Source organism: Lissotriton helveticus, chromosome 6 (genome assembly GCF_964261635.1).
Source record: "Lissotriton helveticus chromosome 6, aLisHel1.1, whole genome shotgun sequence".
NCBI classification, from domain to species: domain Eukaryota; kingdom Metazoa; phylum Chordata; class Amphibia; order Caudata; family Salamandridae; genus Lissotriton; species Lissotriton helveticus.
This window is the reverse complement of record NC_136067.1, coordinates 61,307,500-61,326,191: the sequence shown is the minus strand read 5'-3', so window position 1 is coordinate 61,326,191 and position 18,692 is coordinate 61,307,500.

Genomic DNA, 18,692 nt, shown 5'->3' with positions numbered 1-18,692 from the left:
ACTCGGAGAGGCTTGCGAGGGCACACGACCCTGTTCCTGACTGCTACCGCCCTCGTGGTCAAGCGGATGGACATTTGAGAGGTGGAGCCCCCTCCATGCACAAAGATAGTGGCGCATTCACCTGGCACTTGCACTCTTCCACGGTGCCATTCCACAGCGGCCACTGCTACTCCTGTGGCCCTTAAGGCAACGCAGTTGCTGGTGATTCCTTCCCCTTGAGACCATACGCCGCTCTCTCCTGCTGAGTGCTGAGCCCAGACGTTTCTCCACACGCACTTATTCCAGTTGACTGGTTCCACGGGGCGACATCTTCCATGTCTACTGGACCCAAAACGAGAGCCGTGGCCAGTGGCGTACAGGTGCGAGGCAAGACGATGAAGCCATCTGAACAGGATCACACAGCCTACAAGCTGGACACCATGCTGGCGGCTATGGAGCGCTTGGAGGAGTCGCTGCAGCTGACCCGCACCTCGCTGGAAACCAAAATTGACAGTGTGGCCATAGATTTGACCCACCTCCGCGCTGACCATAAGAAGCTTACTGAGCACACAACTACTCTGGAGTCCGCGATGACAGACCTGATGCCTAAGGTAACTCAGCAAGATGCACATGTCCGCGACCTTCTCAATAGAGTGGAGTTCTTGGAGGACCGTGCGGAGGACGCGGAAGGGCGTGCCCGAAGGAACAATATTCGCATCGTGGGTCTTCCGGAGCGTTGGGAACCTAGAGCGGCGCCCAAACACGTGGAACAGTGGCTGAGAACCAATCTCCCGGACGGTACCCTCTCACAGCACTTTGTCGTGGAACGTGCTCATCGCGTGCCGTCCCGGCCCCCCCCTGAAGGATCCAACCCGAGGCCGCTATTGATCCGTGTACTGAACTATCGTGACCGCGACGCTATCCTCCGTGAAGTAAGGAAACTCACCGATGTCAGAGTTGAGAATGCGAAAATCATGTTCTTCCCAGATTACACGATACAGGTGCAGCGACAGCGACACTCATTCCTGGGAGTGAGACAGCGCCTCCGTCGCCTGGCTCTCAAATATTCCCTTCTGTTTCCTGCTCGCCTACGAGTCGTGGCTCAGGACAAGACGCACTTTTTCAATACCCCTGAGGAGGTTGAGGCTTGGCTCGACTCGGGTGTTGACACTGAACCTGGCGAGATGCCCCCGAGGATACGTCGCGATAGAAGTCCCCGACGACGACGACGCAGGAAACCATCGGTGACGACCTCGGCGCACACGGATACTGAAGTGGGTCCTACCCCTGAGCATCAACAGACTGAGCAGCAGGAGGCTCTCCGCATGGTTGCGGAAATCAGCGGATCGCTTCCGGGAAACCCTGCCCTGGAAGACAGCCCCGAACATCAGCCGAGTGATGATGAGTATTTATATGGACTGTCAGACTCTCAGGTGTCGGGAGATCTCCCTGACGTTACACCACAAACTGCTGATTTGCTGCACTGATCCCCCCCCCTTTTTTTTTTTTTTCTCTTCCCCCCCACTGGTCGACCCCCGCGGACTGGGGGATGCCATTTCTCCAGGGGCTGACCCAGGAGATACTGGTCGTACTGAAGTCCCCCTGGTGATGGTGCCCGGACTGAGGCTGCTTCCCGGGCGCCTGCACGAGATCGCATGGACTACTGACACTCCTTGTCGGCGCCGTACAATGGCGCATTCTGGGACTACATGGCAAGACGGAGTACCTCCCCAGAGGTGATTGCCTGTGTGCGCCCCGCCGGCTCCCGCTGTCACCTCCATGGGGCCAAGCCCACTGGACCTTCCTCCACCATGTGTTGCTGAACACTATTGTTTGTGGGCATTGAAACACTAGCTGCCTGTGTTGGGGAATCTGCATCCTCACCCTGTTTGTATGACTCCTTAAGTACTCTTCCTACTGCAAACTCATTGCCCTCCCCCTAAAGACACAAACTGTTAGTGCTCACTAGAGCTTTTGGACGGCGGCATGTTTGGCTGTTGTCCTTTTGGTATTCAGTTAATGTTTTTCAAGTTACTGAAATTGGTGCTTTTTCCCTTCCCTATTGCTGTGTGCGGGCGGGGCGACGGGGCAGTGCGGGTGCTGCGGGAGCTATGGTATGACATATTGATCTGTTGTGCTGGTGGGTGGGGTGGTGGGGGTGGGTGGCGGGGACGGGGGGGAGGGGAATGTCGCTGTCAAAGTAATGTCTCCTGTTAGATTTTGCACCTGGAACGTGCGTGACATGCATACCCCCTCGCGCCGTTACCAGGTATATTCATATCTCAAGCGACACCAGGTGCAGATAGCTCTGCTGCAGGAGACACACTTGATGGAAAGTGAGACACGCACTTTGCACCGTAGGTGGAGGGGACAACTACACGCCACGAACTACTCGGCCTATGCGCGCGGGACTTTGGTGTGGGTTCGACCGGGTGTCCCCTTTGCTCTCACTCACAGCACACTGGACCCTGAGGGCAGATATGTAATACTGCAGGGTAGGCTAGATGGCCAACAGATAATCATGGCCTCTGTGTACGCCCCCAACACTGAGCAAGGACGCTTTCTGACGCAGTTATCGACAGCGCTGGCGACATGGCCGGGGGTTCCACTTCTACTTGGGGGCGACTATAATTGTGTACTGGACGTCCAACTTGACCGCTCATTCCCTCCACTAGCGAGCGCACCGGTGATGAGTACCTCACGCGCATTCGCTGACTGGGCGGCTCAGTGGGATCTCCACGATGCTTGGCGCACTCGCAATCCTACAGTACGAATGTACTCATACTATTCGGGTGCGCACACACTACATGTCAGACTAGACAGATATATGCTGACTAGAGACCTCTTGCCACATGTCACCGACACCTGTTATCTTGGTCGTACACACTCCGATCACAACCCACACACACTCGATTTGGCCTGGGAACGCCCACACCCTCCGGTCCCCACTTGGAGACTGCAACCAGATGTATTACTAGATGCCCCATTCCGAGAAACACTATCGTCTCACATCCTGCAGTACTTTGATGTCAACACGGGCACAGCGTCATCTCCGCAGGTCGAGTGGGACGCCTTCAAAGTGGTCGCACAGGGATGCTGTTTGGGCACACAGGCGGGGCAGAGGCGCCAAGTGGATGGGGAACTGACGAGGGTGGAGACTGCACTTTTGGAATGTGAACAGGAGGCTGCGCAGGGTGACAACACGAGACTCATAGCCACGCGTGTGCAACATACCCAACTCAAGGATAGGCTAAAAAATCTAAACTTTGCCGCACACTCGGCACGTACTCACCATGCTGGCGACAAACCAGGCAAACTTTTATCCTGGCTGATTAGGCAAGACGCTCAATCACTGCCGATAATGTCGATCCGTACTACGCAGGGGGCAGTGGTGTACACACAGAGGGCCATACATGACGCTTTTAGCACTCACTATTCGGATCTGTACCGCTCCCGACTCCGGGCCACTAGGGACGACATCACGGAGTATCTATCGGACCTCCCATTGCCGACGGCCACTGCGGCCCAACGCGACGAACTAGGCGCGCCCCTCTCGGCAGAAGAACTCCGGACAGTTATATTCTCCTTGTCGAACGGTAAAACCCCAGGCCCTGACGGCTTGCCAGCGGAGTTTTACAAGGCCTACTCAACGATCCTTATTCCTGAGCTACTACGGATGTATCGCGCGGCAGTGACCAATGCTATTCTCCCTTCCACCCTTAACGAGGCGAATGTAATATCCCTTCTGAAACCTGGCAGAGACGGGCTTAATCTGGGCTCCTATAGACCACTAGCCCTCCTCAATACGGACTATAAGATCTTGGCGTCCGCCCTGGCTCAAAGACTAGCGCCTCTGGTTCCCACACTGGTACACGCGGACCAAAACGGCTTTGTACCTACTCGTAGCACGTCCTATAACATCAGGCGGCTATTCCGAGTGCAGAGTCTGGCTGTGTCCCGCTGGCCACGATCGGGCTGTGTCATACTGGACCTTGAAAAGGCGTTCGATTCGGTGGAGTGGCCCTTCCTTCTACAAGTCCTGGAAAAGTATGACCTTGGTGCCGACTACATCCAGATAGTAGAACTCCTTTACTCTTGCCCGGTGGCACGTGTACGTACTGGTAGACTCTTTTCTGATCTGATCCGAGTGCGTAGAGATACCAGACAGGGATGCCCCCTCTCCCCTCTGCTTTTTGCGCTCCTGATGGAACCCTTGGCTGCGCAGTTGCGTGCCTCTGGAGTGGATTGGGGTATCCCCCTAGCTGACGGGTTACACTCTGTGTCCTTGTACGCGGACGATCTGCTGATTTATGTCAGGGATCTGACCTGTTTCCCGCGCGCGCTCACTGCAATCTTCAACAACTTTGGCGATGTGTCGGGCTGCGGGTCAACTGGGCGAAATCGGGGGTATATTCTTTTGCCGCGGACACCCCGGAGTGTGACATCACGGTGGCAGGGGAGCGCCTCATTTGGCATCCGACCGTCTTCAGATACTTAGGCATTCGGGTCTATCGCGATCCCACTGATCTGTTGGACGGCAACGTCACAAGGGCAATCTCATCGCTCACAGCCCAGGTGTCCTTTTGGACCTCCCTACCGTTGAGCGTCCCAAGTCGCATTACCCTAGCGAAGATGATTGCCCTACCTAGGCTGCTGTATTTCTATGCGAACTTACCTGTATATATCCCCACTCGTATTTTCCGCGAGCTGGAAGTTCTGACCAGGCGTCTGATCTGGAATAAAGGGCGCCCCAGAGTGGCATTGAAAACTATGTACGCCGCAACGGAGAGTGGAGGGTTGTCGGTCCCTAATCACGAGCTCTATTACCTTGCGGCGCAGCTCCAATGGGTCACATATTGGCTGACTGGCAGGAACTTGGGCGATACTGCTACCCTAGATGTGATCATGACGACCCCGCAGGTCCTCGCACTGTTTCACCCCCTGTCCAAGTCCCGCTGTCCTGACCAGCTACTCCTCGCGGTGGCCAGAAAGTGCTATCTCAGAAACAGACAAAGGTTCAAGAACGATTTTGGGATCTGGGACTGATAACGGCGAAACGCCTCATCACTAGGCGTTGGAAAAGCGACACTCCCCCACAGACATTACACTGGCGTACGTCCTTTGACAACTGGGCACGAGCGGAAAGCACAGCGCTACACAGAGAGGAAACCGCGGGGCTCCGCAAGTATCCCATAGCGCAAGACTGGGATAGCCTTCTGGCGACCTTTCATCAAGAGTGCTTAAGTAGTGGCATTGTTTAGACCCTGCAGACCGCCCCTGCGTGTCCCCGTGGCTGTCTTTTCCCCTTTCCCCTTCTCCTACCCAGCACGATTTCCCCCTGCCCTCCCTGCCTCCCCCTGCCTCCCCCTGCCCCCCCTCCCTCTCCTGCCCCCCCGCCCCACTGAGCGCATGCTGAACAGAATACTCCATTCCCCGCTGCCACTGGAACAGTGCGCGTGCCCGTGCCTACCTACCTGGCCTGCACACTTCATGTAGACACACACACACGATAATAAGCACCTTCCCGATTTCTGGTACTGTTACCTACCTTTTCAGATTGTTCCTTATGTTCACCTGTTTAGTACTAAAGTTTTGAATGTCTATTGCATACCGGACGAGCCCATCCTACCTTGGGCTATTATCACTATACGTCCTCAGTTCCGAGCTGAATAATAATCTGACTGTATGCCGAGACGCGACGTTTGCTCAACTGCCACTCATATTATCTCCTAGTTAATGTTAATATGCCAATTATTCGTCAGATTGCCATGCTACTTTACTACCCTGATTATATTTTGGCCCACACGGCCATACTGTATACTGTACGTGATTGACTGTAGTAACCATTACTCTGTTGACTATACTCAAGCAATACTAATTGATTATCATTTCTCCGAATTGTCCTACTGTACTGTGATGTACGAACTGATAAAACAAAAATGCAATAAACATATTCAAACAAAAAATGACAGATCGTCCCATATATGCTTCCCATGTATAATGAGTGTTTAGCACAGGGCATACTTACGACTGACCAACGATTGGCCACCATCGTCACGGTTCACAAACCGGGCAAACCGCCTGACCAAACGTCCTCATATCGGCCGATCTCGCTAATGATTGCGGATGCGAAAGTCTTAGCGAAACAATTGGCACTGCGATTGCAGCCACACCTCACAAAGTTGGTACACCCGGACCAATCGGGCTTTATGCCCGGGCGAAACACATCCCTTAACCTGCGATGCCTTAATGGGGTACTGCACCGCATTCCAATGCTACGTGAAGACGGGGCCATTCTATCCCTAGACGCGACAATGGCATTCGACCTGGTGGAGTGGCCATTCCTTTTTGCGGTACTTAGAAAGATGGGCTTTGGCCCCAAATTTTGTGGTTGGATTAAACTACTCTTTACAGCACCCCTGGCACAAGTGGTAGCCAATGGCCATACCTCGCGTACAATCACACTAGGTCGCGGAACAAGGTAGGGGTGCCCACTATCCCCACTCTTATTCGCACTCATATTAGAACCACTGGCGGTGAAAATTCGCACAGAACCTATGATCCGTGGGATCACATGGGAGGCGGGCTGGGGAGATCGTATCTCCCCCTACGCCGATGACATATTGATATATAGCCTTCATTAATTCGGCTATTTCTCTCTATGTTCCTTCTAGAGACCTCCGCTCCTCTAGCTTAGCCTTACTAACAACGCCCCGGTTCAAAAAGAAGCGGGCAGGAGGGCAGAAGTTTGCTGTGCTCGCTCCCACCTTCTGGAATGGCCTCCCACTGTCCTTAAGACACTCTTCCTCCTACATGGAGTTCCGGAGGTCACTAAAAACATTTTTATTCCAGCAGGCTTTTGGCACTTAGCTATCCCATCATCTCTAGCTCTTTTCTTTTTTTTTCTTTTAGGGACCTCACCAGCGCCATGAAACTGACTCAGTGTACGTGCGCTTTATAAGTTCTTTTTTAAATTAAATTAAATTAAATTTAATGTCCCCTACCTCATCCCTGACAGCCCTGATGGCCGTACTCAAGACCTACGGGGAAGTGTCAGGATAAACGATTAACTGGGCCAAATCACTTTTATATGTATTACATGGACGAATACCCATGCTGCCTCCTGCCTGCACCCTGCAAACTGTGACCAGAGGGTTTAGATACATTGGAATATATGTCACCCCACAGGAATCGATTTTTGTGGAAGAAAACTTACTGAAACCTCTACAGAGGCTAAAATCAGATGTAACACACTGGCGCTCACTCCCACTGACACTGTTGGGAAGGGTAGCACTATTTAAGATGCTTTCACTCCAAAGGTTCCTCTATGCGTTGCAAAACACCCCATTTCCGGTCCCTCTCACCTATTTTAAGTCAATTGATGCAGAAATCTCCTCACTATTATGGGACGGAAAACCAGCCCGCATAGCGCACTCCAAACTAATCCGCAGTTGGTACGACGGGGGGATCGCCCTGCCAAGTGTTAAACTGTATTACTTGGCTGCACAACTAATGGTAGTCAACCAGTGGTTACATGCTCCACAACATGATCCAGCCTACAGCCTTGATAGGACTATACTTCCCCCAGACCAGCTGTTGAGGGCTCTTTATACGAACAAATGGCGCCATACATTCACAGGCCCTACTGCCCACACAGTTAAGATTTGGCATATGGCACAGATGGCCCTGGGATGGGAGGGAGTGCTCAAGCTGGCCACTCCGCTCTGGGACACACGTCGCCTTGGTACCTTGGCAAACACTAAGGGGTTCAGGCAATGGCACCTCATTGGTATCTCCAAAATAGGCGACTTGTGGGTACGGGGTGAGATCATCACATTCCCAGCTCTGCAAGAGAAGTACGGACTGGCGGATACCGAGCAGTATCGATACGCCCAAATCAAACATGCTCTGCAAGGGGCCATTCCACCAGGTACGACACTTGCCGAATCCTCCCCCCTGGAGGATAGACTCCTCACTGACCACCTTGAAAAGAAAGCGATATCACTCACATACCGGAAGCTGGTGAACAATATCCCGGACCCCACGGTGGTTCTCCGTAGCAAGTGGGAGGTGGAACTAGGAGACATAGATGACGAAGACTGGTTGTACGCACTAGCATCGGTGAGAGAGGCCTCCATACCGTCTCGGCTAAAACTCATACAATTAAAGATATTGCACAGAATATACTATTCCCGCACGCTACTGCACAAGCTAGGTCACATCCCAGAGCCTAACTGCCTGCGGGGTTGCGGGTTTTCGGGAACATACTTTCATATACTATGGGATTGTCCCAGAATACAAACGTATTGGGCTGATGTTCTGTCGGAAATCTCTGAAGCCAGTGGGGTAGAACTGCAGCCAGAACCCAGGTGTTGTCTATTGAATATTTGGTCACCTACGGATCTGAATCGAGGGTTACAGACCTGGGCGACGCTGGGCCTGGCCCTTGCAAAGCGGAACATTGCTAGGAGGTGGGGTTCCGGACTGATACCCTCGAGCGCACAATGGGGGAATGATATGGATGCAGCGATGGTGGCAGAAAGAGCGGTATATGTACATATGGGCTGTCCCAAAAAATGGTCCAAAATCTGGGGGAAATGGAACGACTATCGGAGAAACCTCTGTGAACCTCCACAAGATCTGTCTGATCCTGAAGCAAGCCCATGAAGGGAGGAACTTGAAATATTGAAGATATAATGAATATGTGTTAAGGGGTAAAGGGAGGAGAGGAAGGACTAGTATTGTCATTTGATGTCTGTGGTTGCTGGGGGAGGGAGTTCAGACCACGAGAAGTCTAGTGATCACACATGAGGGAGGGAACTTCCAAAAATTCAATCATCCAATACTTGCAAATGTGTTATAATACAAAATAGCAGACGTTGATATCTAGATGTTATGCTGAATTGTGTACACGAAGAAATTATTATATGTATTCACATAATACAAACCGTATTTCTTCACTTTAATCATAGCAGCCAATCAAAAATAAACAAAATAAACCACCATTCCCATAAACTATAGGGAATAATAGCACAAGAACAATAGAGTGTCCATGGATAGACTGTCCTCCTCCGATGCACGAAGCACAGGGCTCCTGGGAGTATGTAGTCCTCTGTTACTCTCCACTCCTCCTCTTTCGTCGCTCTAGGCCAGCTAGTCCCAGATCCTCATGAATCTTGTTTGCCGAGTCGCCTACAGAAAAAGAGGCACATTATAAACGATTGTAGGGGCTAAGGTTTAACCCTACAGGGGAAAGAAGACACAATAACATACCATGCTTACTCAAGAGAACTTCAAGAAGCCTGAAAACCAATTACTTAGCCCAGTACGAGGGCGGGAAGGTAACAACGCAACTGGTACCCTGGGTGGGACAATCCTCGCCTCCGAGTCCTTAATAGAATTGAAACTTTCCGTTACGTTAGTTAGAACATTTTTCATTCTATGTCAGGACCGGAGGTGAGGATTATGCTCGTTTAAAGCTTACTAACCACCAAGTGTGCCATATCTAGCACCGGCTTAAAATAGAACCATTTAAAGGTGGAGTCCGAAGACCAGTCTGCCGCATTGAGAATGTCTTCCAGACGAGCTCCCAGGGTAAATGCTTTAGAGGCCATGGCCCCCCTAGTAGAATGGGCACCAAGGGCCCGGAGGTTGATCCCAACCTCCTGCATCACCCACCGCGCCCAACGGTCTATTGTGGGGGAGGAGACAGCCTTATGGGGCTTCTTGAGGGTGATAAGCAATTGACGCTCCCCAGAAGGACGGAATTCCTCTGACATCTCCTCGTACGCCTTGAGGCAAGACAAAACACAGAGTTTAGGAAAATCTGAGAAGGCCGGGTATGAAATGGAAGTTGTCCCACATTTCGTCTGCCTCCGGATTGTGAAGGTGACCCCGGAGGGGGGAAGATCCTGCCGGAGATGTCCAAAGCTCGGATGTCTGAAACTCACCTACACGATATAAGGCAGAGAAGCATGGCCAGCTTGGCCGAAATTCCTTCCTGGACAGGAAACAGTTCAGTTGCCATGACAGAAACAGGTTCAAGACCTGATTGACATCCCACAACTGGGACTAGCGAGGTTCTGGAGGCAGCGAGAGGTGAATGTCCCGAAGCAGGCAACAGACCAAAGGTTGCTCACCCACTGGGGAAGCATCCACCAAGGAATGACCAGCAGAGATGGCCGACCGAAAGGTATTAATGGTTCTATAGGCCAACCCTTCCTCCACCAAGGTAACCCAAAAATTTAGGATCAAAGTCACATCTGCTGCCACGAGATAGAGAGCCTGTCGCATACACTAACGAACCCATAATCTCCGAGAGGAGTGGTACCTCTTGACTGTACTATCGGCCTAGGCTTTCGACATGAACTTCTCAGCTGCTCCCGAAAGGCCTGGGACCACCCATCATTCCCGGTAATCAGCCCCGCCATCAGGGCAAGGGACCCCTGAGCGATTAGTGGATGAGGAGCTCCGTCAGGATTGAGGAGAAGAGTCAGGAAGTGGGGAAGTAGGATTGGAAAATCCCACGAAAGTTCCAGAAGAACCGAAACCATGCTTGAGGCCTTCAAATTGGAGATATCAGTACCACATCTGGCCTCTGGCAACGCACGCGGGCTGAGACCCTGGTCAGCATGGCGAATGGGGGAAAGGCGTAACCCGCCTCCAGTTCTGCAGAAATGCATCTGTGCTGGTCAGCAGAGGATCCAGTTTCCAGCTGACAAACCGGGGAAGCTCGAAATCCAAGTGGGAGGCAAAGAGGTCCACCGAAAATGGGCCACAGAGGTGCTGGAGGTCCGCGAACACACCCAGATGGAGCTTCAACAGTCTCACGTCCTGTAAATGCCTTGAGTGAAAATCCGCAACCTGGTTGTCTTGACACGGGAGGTATTCCGCCGTCACCGAGACGTGGTGATCCAGGCAGTCCTGCCAGAAGTTCACTGCCAGGTCGGATAGAGCCCGCTATCGGGTACCCCCTAGATGGTTGACGTAACGGATCGCCGATATTTCCATCTTGAGGAGAACGCAAGACCTGATCGAGTCCTTGGTCCAATACCTGATCGCGAAGGAGCCCGCTAAGGGCTCTAAACAGTTGATGTGGAGCCGCTGCTCCTGAGGAGACCACACACCTCCTGTAGTGAACTCCCCACACCGTGCGCCCCAGCCAGACCGCTGCCGTTGGACTCGATAACGATATCAGGCGTGGAACCGAAGATCACCCGCCCATTCCAGGCTTCCATTTTGGCACGCCACCACTGGAGTTCCTCTCTGGCCTCGACCGAGAGGGTGACATGCTGAGAGTAGGAAAGACCCTTGCGAAGGTGGCGAGCCTTGAGGCGCTGGAGGGCCCAGAAAGATGGCTTGGATGGATGCCGATAGAAGACCTACTATCAGGCGAAATAACGCAGAGACAGGCGGGGTTGAACCAGAGCTCTCCTGATTTTGTGGCGGATCTTCGTCATTTTCGGAGATGGAAGGCTGAGGGTGGATGCCACTGAGTCGATCACAAAACCCAGGAACACCACCTTCTGAGCCGGAACCAGAGTGGATTTTGCTTTGTTGATAATGAAGCCCAGGCTCTGAAGGAGGGTGATCGCTGACTGAAGCTGACGCGATAAGGCCTGGGGGCACTGTGCCATGAGCAGGATATCGTCCAGATATACTATCAACCGCGTACCGGACGCCCTCAGGCACTCGGTCACCGGCCGGAGAACCTTGGTGAAACATCAAGGCGCGGAGGAAAGACCAAACCGAAGAGTGGTGAACTCTAACACCTTGTCCCGCCAGGGGAACTGCAGGAACCACCTGTGAGGAGGGAATATGGGTATCGTGAGATAGGCGTCCTTGAGGTCGAGGCGCACCATCCAGTCGTTGGGTCTGAGGAGGTCACGCAATAAATGGATTCCCTCAATCTTGAAGTGGCGATACACGAGCCACCCATTGAACTCCCGAAGGTTTATGACCGGTCATTGTGTCCCGTCCGATTTGTCCACCAAGAACAAATTGCTGAGAAAACCTCGGGGAAGAGGGAGCACCTCCACGATCGCTTCCTTGTCGAGCAGCAAGAAGACCTCCTGGTCGACTAGTGCTGCGTCGGCAGCCGAGAAGGCGAGAGGATACAGAGGGACCGGTTAGGAGGGCTCCCCTTGGAACTCTATATGAAACCCATGGACGGTTTGCAACACCCAATCGTCCCGTGTGACAGAAGTCCAGGCCTTGAGAAAACGCGCCAGACGGCCCCCCACTTTTAGAAGGGAAGAAGGGAGAACACTCACCGGAAGAATTGGAGGCTCCATTGCCTCGGCCACCTCTGCCTTTCCCTCAACGTCCTCTGGTCGGATTGAAGTTTCTGAATCTTGCTTGGTCTTGGTAGTTGGCGTTACCAGAGCCTTGCCCTCTGCCCTGATTTGGACGGCCGGACGAGTGGCCCCTGCCTCGTCCATCCCCCCGGAAAACCCAAGGGCGGCATACCTTCCTAATGGAGGACTGGGCCCTGTCTAAGGAGGTGAACGTACTTACAAATCTCCCCTGCTCCTTGATTAAGGGCTCTCCAAAGAGACCGTCCTGAGCCACGGGCCCGCCTCCGAGTCGGCCAAGTCCCCGAGTTTGGAGTCCACCTTTATCAACAAACTCCGACGCCTTTCCGTGGAAGCGCGCAGTTGCCGTTTCCTACGAAAACCACCCCGAGTTGGGCCCAGGACGAGAGGTTATATGGGGATATCAGGGAGCCTGACTCTTTGGCCTCCTCCGCCATATCTAACATTTTTGTAATGGGGCCCAGTGCACCAAGGAGCTTGTCCTGACAAGTGTGCTCGGACCTGTCAATACCTCTCTTGGGGTCCTTAACAAGCTTCTGGAGAAACGTTGCCATACGGCGGACAATCTCCGGAGTAGCCGCCACGTTCCCCATAAGGGAAGGACGGGGGCATTCCGCCCTGAGACAGTTTCTTGCTGTGGCCTCTAATGGCTGGCAGATTCTGCTGGCGACGTACTGGGTCACTTTCCCTGAGGGGGCCCAGTCGGAGGAACGGGGGTGTAGGACATCATCAGGGTCTAGCATGTCCGCACACAGATTCTGGGTGTCGGGAACGGGGTCGAGCCTCATCGTCCACATCACCATTGGCGTCCCCTGGCGAAGGGGGTGTCACTGGTTTGGGGTTGCATGCTAGGAACGCCAGCTTAAGGCGGTCAAAAACGTCCCTGTCCACTCTGGAGTCCCTAGGGCGTTTAGCTGATGGGGGTTGAGACTCTGCGGGGGTTGCGCTGGCATTGTGCGAGGAAGCGGGGAGAGCCTGCGCCGCCTTGGCCAGTTTCTCACAAGCCTGCTCAATTCTGCGAGGCAGGCAGTCCTCTAGTGGCGCCATGGCCTGCTCCACCGCCTTGTGGATAGACTCGTCCACAGCTTCATAGAAATCCTCATCCCATTGAAGGGCAGTGAGGGGATCCTCCTCCCACTGATCATCCTGATAGGGTTCGTTATTGTATCCTGCTATGCTACCAGGAAGGTGGAGCGTCACACAGGTAAGTGGGAAATCGTATAGAGGGGTAACCTCACAATATGGGGGCTGGGTATCAGCCTAAATCAGGTGCGGGCAGTGTTTGCGTTAAACTTGGGTATAAAACCCTGGGACAATCAGCCCTGGTGCAGTGAGAACAAAGGGGAGGCTGCCAAAGAACAATGTCCCAATACAGACTCTCCTAGAGAGCGTGATGAAGGCCTAAATTAATACAGACCCCCGAGGTGGAAAAACCACTGAGATAACTCTGCCTAATGGCAAGGACAGACTCGCGCCGATGTGCGAGCGTTCGCGGGGGCGTTAAACCAAGAAATGTACTGCCTCATGGCAGAAACAGACCACTAGGGGGTAGAGGCAGGCAGTGGCTTGGATCAGCGATGCGTCTCTGGCAAAGGAACATGCGGAATGCGTGGAATGCCGGGAGACACACATCGAGCGAGGAACGCGCACAGGCGCCCTCTAGCGGCGGGAGGGAGCACCGCGACCCAGTACCACAGTAATCGCCATTAGGGAGTGAGAGAGCTCCCACGGCTCAGCTAGCGGCATACATGCCAACATTTCAGAAGAGCAAAGAGGGAGATTTAAAAAAAAAAATCGGGAGAATGGTGTCTTGAATCGGGTCACTGTCATGTTTGGGCTTTTGACGAGTGCTGCTGCAGGATTGGACATTTGAAACATAAATGCACGTTTTTTTCGCAATGGGAGGCAGAGAGAGGGTGATCCAAGTGTTGTGCACTGGTCTGGCAGGTTGCTGGCAGTGCATGCTTCTACGACCCCCCCCCCCCCCCCCCCCCGAAACAGCTTCCTGTGCGAAGACAAACACAGACGCCCCCCCCCTACTTCACAGGTCTTAAAAAGACCATTCCTTTGTTAATGACGCTTTGTTGGTGTTTCACCCCTTCTAGAGCCCCTGCATGGCCACTCTGACTATTGTTGGAAGAATTAGAACTTTACACAATACCAAGCCCTGTCAGCTGAAACCCCGAGGAATCGGGTTTTAGCTTACAGGAATCGGGAGGCGGGAGACTAGCCTTGAAATCGGTAGTCTCACGCCTGAATCGGGAGGGTTGGCATGTCTGTAGCGGTTACCTCGCAAAAGCAACAAGGCACTTTAGACGGCGAAACACGGGTCCCTGTGAACAAAGAAGTGCCGAAGGGGCAGGCGGCATGCATCACCGCCAAGCGCGAACCGTACCACAGAACATCAAAGGTCACAACAACAATAAAATCAAGCGGAGAGCGCGCACACTACAACAAGGCAGACACAAAAGTATACTTGCGTAAAATAGCACAACAGCACAAATGCCCACAAGTTATGAGAGGAAAAAAGAAGCACTTATCTGGCCGCAAGCAGCAAAGAAATAGGAGGAGTGGAGAGTAACAGAGGACTACATACTCCCAGAAGCCCTGTGATTGGTGCATTGGAGGAGGACAGTATATCCATGGACACTCGATTGTTCTTGTGTTATTATTCCCTATGGTTTATGGGAATGGTGGTTTATTTTGTTTATCTTTGAATGGCTGCTATGATTAAAGTGAAGAAAGATGAGCATAATCCTTGCCTACGGTCCTGACATAGAATTCAGCTGGTGACAGTAGTCAGCCTCTTAGGAGCTTAGACAAGGCCTACGTACAAGGAGGCCGCTGTCCAATTCGGTACAAAAGGGGGTGCATTTGCATACAGCCATGTCTGAACTGGGGTGGCAGAGTGGGCTAAAGAACGGTGATGGATCAAACCCAGATCTTTTGACTGGGTGTGAGTGTTTGATTGGTTCAGATGCTCCGTCCATCACCACCCCCTTTTGTACCACTTTGGTCGCCATAAGTGTGGCAGGGTATGCTCAGACGTGAGTCCCTTGCTCACTTTGCCACTGGATTCAAGCAAGCCGGGCTGAAGACGGCTGTAATGCCAGAAACTGGTCCTCGGAAGCTTGTTTCCGGTCCAGGGAAGGCATGGCTTGGCAGTTCGGGCTGGACTGTTCCCATGAGGCACAGGGTCAGACTGATTACATATATCCATGTCTGAATGGGGGTGGCAGAGTGGGCTTAAGAACGGTGATGGATCAAACCCAGATCTTTTGACTGGGTGTGAGTGTTTGATTGGTTCAGATGCTCCGTCCATCACCACCCCCTTTTGTACCGCTTTGGCCGCCATAAGTGTGGCAGGGTATGCTCAGACGTGAGTCCCTTGCTCACTCTGCCACTGGATTCAAGCAAGCCGGGCTGAAGACAGCTGTAATGCCAGAAACCGGTCCTCGGAAGCTTGTTTCCGGTCCAGGGAAGGCATGGCTTGGCAGTTTGGGCTGGACTGTTCCCATGAGGCACAGGGTCAGACTGATTTGCATATAGCCATGTCTGAACTAGGGTGGCAGAGTGGGCTAAAGAACGGTGATGGATCAAACCCAGATCTTTTGACTGGGTGTGAGTGTTTGATTGGTTCAGATGCTCCGTCCATCACCACCCCCTTTTGTACCGCTGTCCAATTCGGGCCTACCTTGTTAAAGATTGCAGGAATTGCTGTTAGTATGAGCTAAAAGCCATTTTGTTCTTGGCAGCCATTTTAGTTAGCCATGTGCTCGCCATGTGCTTTCTCCCTCTTCCAGTACCTTGCACATGCTCAGAAAGACCTGTAGCTGCCAGAATGCACCTGCTCCTAGTGTAGACCTGTCAGGCTATTTTAACTGAGATAAGCAGTTTAGTCCCTCCTCCCACTCTGTTGACTAATCATGTCTTATGCGTCCATATATGTATCTGTGTGCACACTTGTACTGCCTCCTTTTGAGTCTTCATGCTAACTCAGCAATAAACTGGCCATAAAAGGTCCCTGTTCTTTGTACTCCTTAGACTGTCTCCTACAGTGGCCTGAGGGTACTGTATGATGCAGTCTCCCTCATGTGAGGTTATTAAATATTTCTCTTTGGATATTACAGTTTCAATGCCAATCTCTTCTTTGTTGGTTTAAGGGCCAGGTGTATCAGTGAACCCCTAAAAAGGTTTTTATTTCTACAACCTGAGCCTTGCCCAAGTTTTAAACATATCCCCACAAGTGTTATCAAGAAGAGAAGAATTACTGAAAGTCTAAAAGAAGTCAGCTTGAAAATCCTCCCCAACTCTGTTTTTGCAAGATCTGCCAGACAAAGGCATTGTATTTGCAAAATTTCTTAAATGGGGCCTGAAGAAGAAGCAGCCATTTTACACTTATGGGGCCTTCTGTAGGATTTTCTTTTCCCACAAAATCAGTTAACCTGGTTTGCAGCTTACTCGATGTTCACTGTGTCAAGCAGATCCATTTCAGCTTACAGATGTTTCTCCTTTGGCTTTCTTCTAGCTCCAAACAAATGTAACCCATGTCCAAACATAGGGCACCATTAGGATGGCGGGCGGACTTTGTCTGCCCGCCATCCTATCACGAAATGGGACCGCATGCCATAGGGCGGGGGTCCCGTGGGGTTCACTAGGATGCGCCCCCACAGTGGCGGGCGCATCCTACATTCCTGACATTGTGGCGGGTGGTGCACTCTGCACCTCCCGCCACAATGCCAGGAAGGCATGTAGTGCACTTCCATGCACAACATGGCAGGCACTGCTCGGTGCCTGCAATGTTGTACATGGAACTAAAGGGGGTTACCATAGGTACCCCCATGTGCACCCCCACCCCCCAGAATCCCTGTGGGTGAGGTTCCATGAATTCTGAACCCGTTTCATAAAGGTCATGGTTTCGTTACGAATTCGATATTAGCGAACCGTAACTAGTTAGTACGACAAGTATGAGTGTTTTCATCAGGTTAGACCGATGGATTCACTACGTATTTAGGGATTTCGTTCTGAACCCTTGGGTTCCATTTTGTGTATGGCAGCCATTTTGTGGTTGCCCTCACATAGGCCGATGACTGTGGCTGAACAAGTCCTTTAAGTACATGTACCTCCAGTTCGTGCTGACTCCTGTTTGACCTGCGTGAACTGACCCTGTTGCCTGAAGCTGACCTTGTTAAACCAGTTCCTGCCCTTTAGCTGATCAAGATTAAGGATCAGAGCACAGGACATCGTAAAACTTTATTGCACACAAATATGTCTTATCCTACTCTCACCTGTTTCTGCTCCTTTCTTTATGGTCTATTTACGATGGGGATGTGCCCTTTTTAGGGCTCGGGCCTACGTCACCACGAAGTGGGGCGGAGCTTCCGAGCTCTTATGCATTAGAAAAAAAAAATTCTTTAGGGGTCCGGGCTGCCACATTCCTTAGTGCGCGCCGCGTTTTTTATGGCATCTGCCTAGTGATTCGTCTTCGCTGTGCTGTATATTTAGTAGCCTTGACGTGATAGGCTGTATTTACTTTTCGTCCGTCATTTATTTCAGTTTCATGGCATATTGTGTGTGGTTACGTGCACGGCAGACTTATTAATCTTAATTAGGAGCTGTCAGAGTGCCCGTGTAATGCAATACAGATGGTGGGAGCGCGTTCACCATTGCATTGCATGTATCATGCGCGCGTGTAACATGTACCTTTCGCGCACGGCAGTCCATTCATTTTAATTAGGAGCTGTCAGAGTGCCGCGTTCACGGCGGAGATAATTGAAAGAAGTTTCCTGTAGCTTCAAGGGCAGTCACAGTACTTTTTAAGATACCTCGCATATTCTTCAAGCTAAGACAAGCACCCTTACCTCGCCAATCCGCGGTCTTCTAAAATAAAAGTGCGCATTTGCCTCTTCTCTGCGAGGAGTGATTTCCGTTGCTGTTTTCTCCTCCCTTCAATATGTTAGAGTTTAACAGAGATGTCCAGGGGTGCAGCAGGTGCAGTGACACCGGGGCCTCGAGGGTCTCACTTAATCCAGACAGTGCTGTATTTTACTACCAGTGGCTGTGAGGGTGCAGCAGGTGCAGTGACACCGGGGCCTCGAGGGTCTCCCTTAACCCCGACAGTGCTGTATTTTACTACCAGTGGCTGTGGGTGTCCAGGGGTGCAGCAGGTGCAGTGACACCGGGGCCTCGAGGGTCTCCCTTAACCCAGACAGTCCTGTATTTTACTACCAGTGGCTGTGAGGGTGCAGCAGGTGCAGTGACACCAGGGCCTCGAGGGTCTCCCTTAACCCAGACAGTGCTGTATTTCACTACCAGTTTCTGTGAGGGTGCAGCAGGTGCAGTGACACCGGGGCCTCGAGCGTCTCCCTTAACCCTGACAGTGCTGTATTTTACTACCAG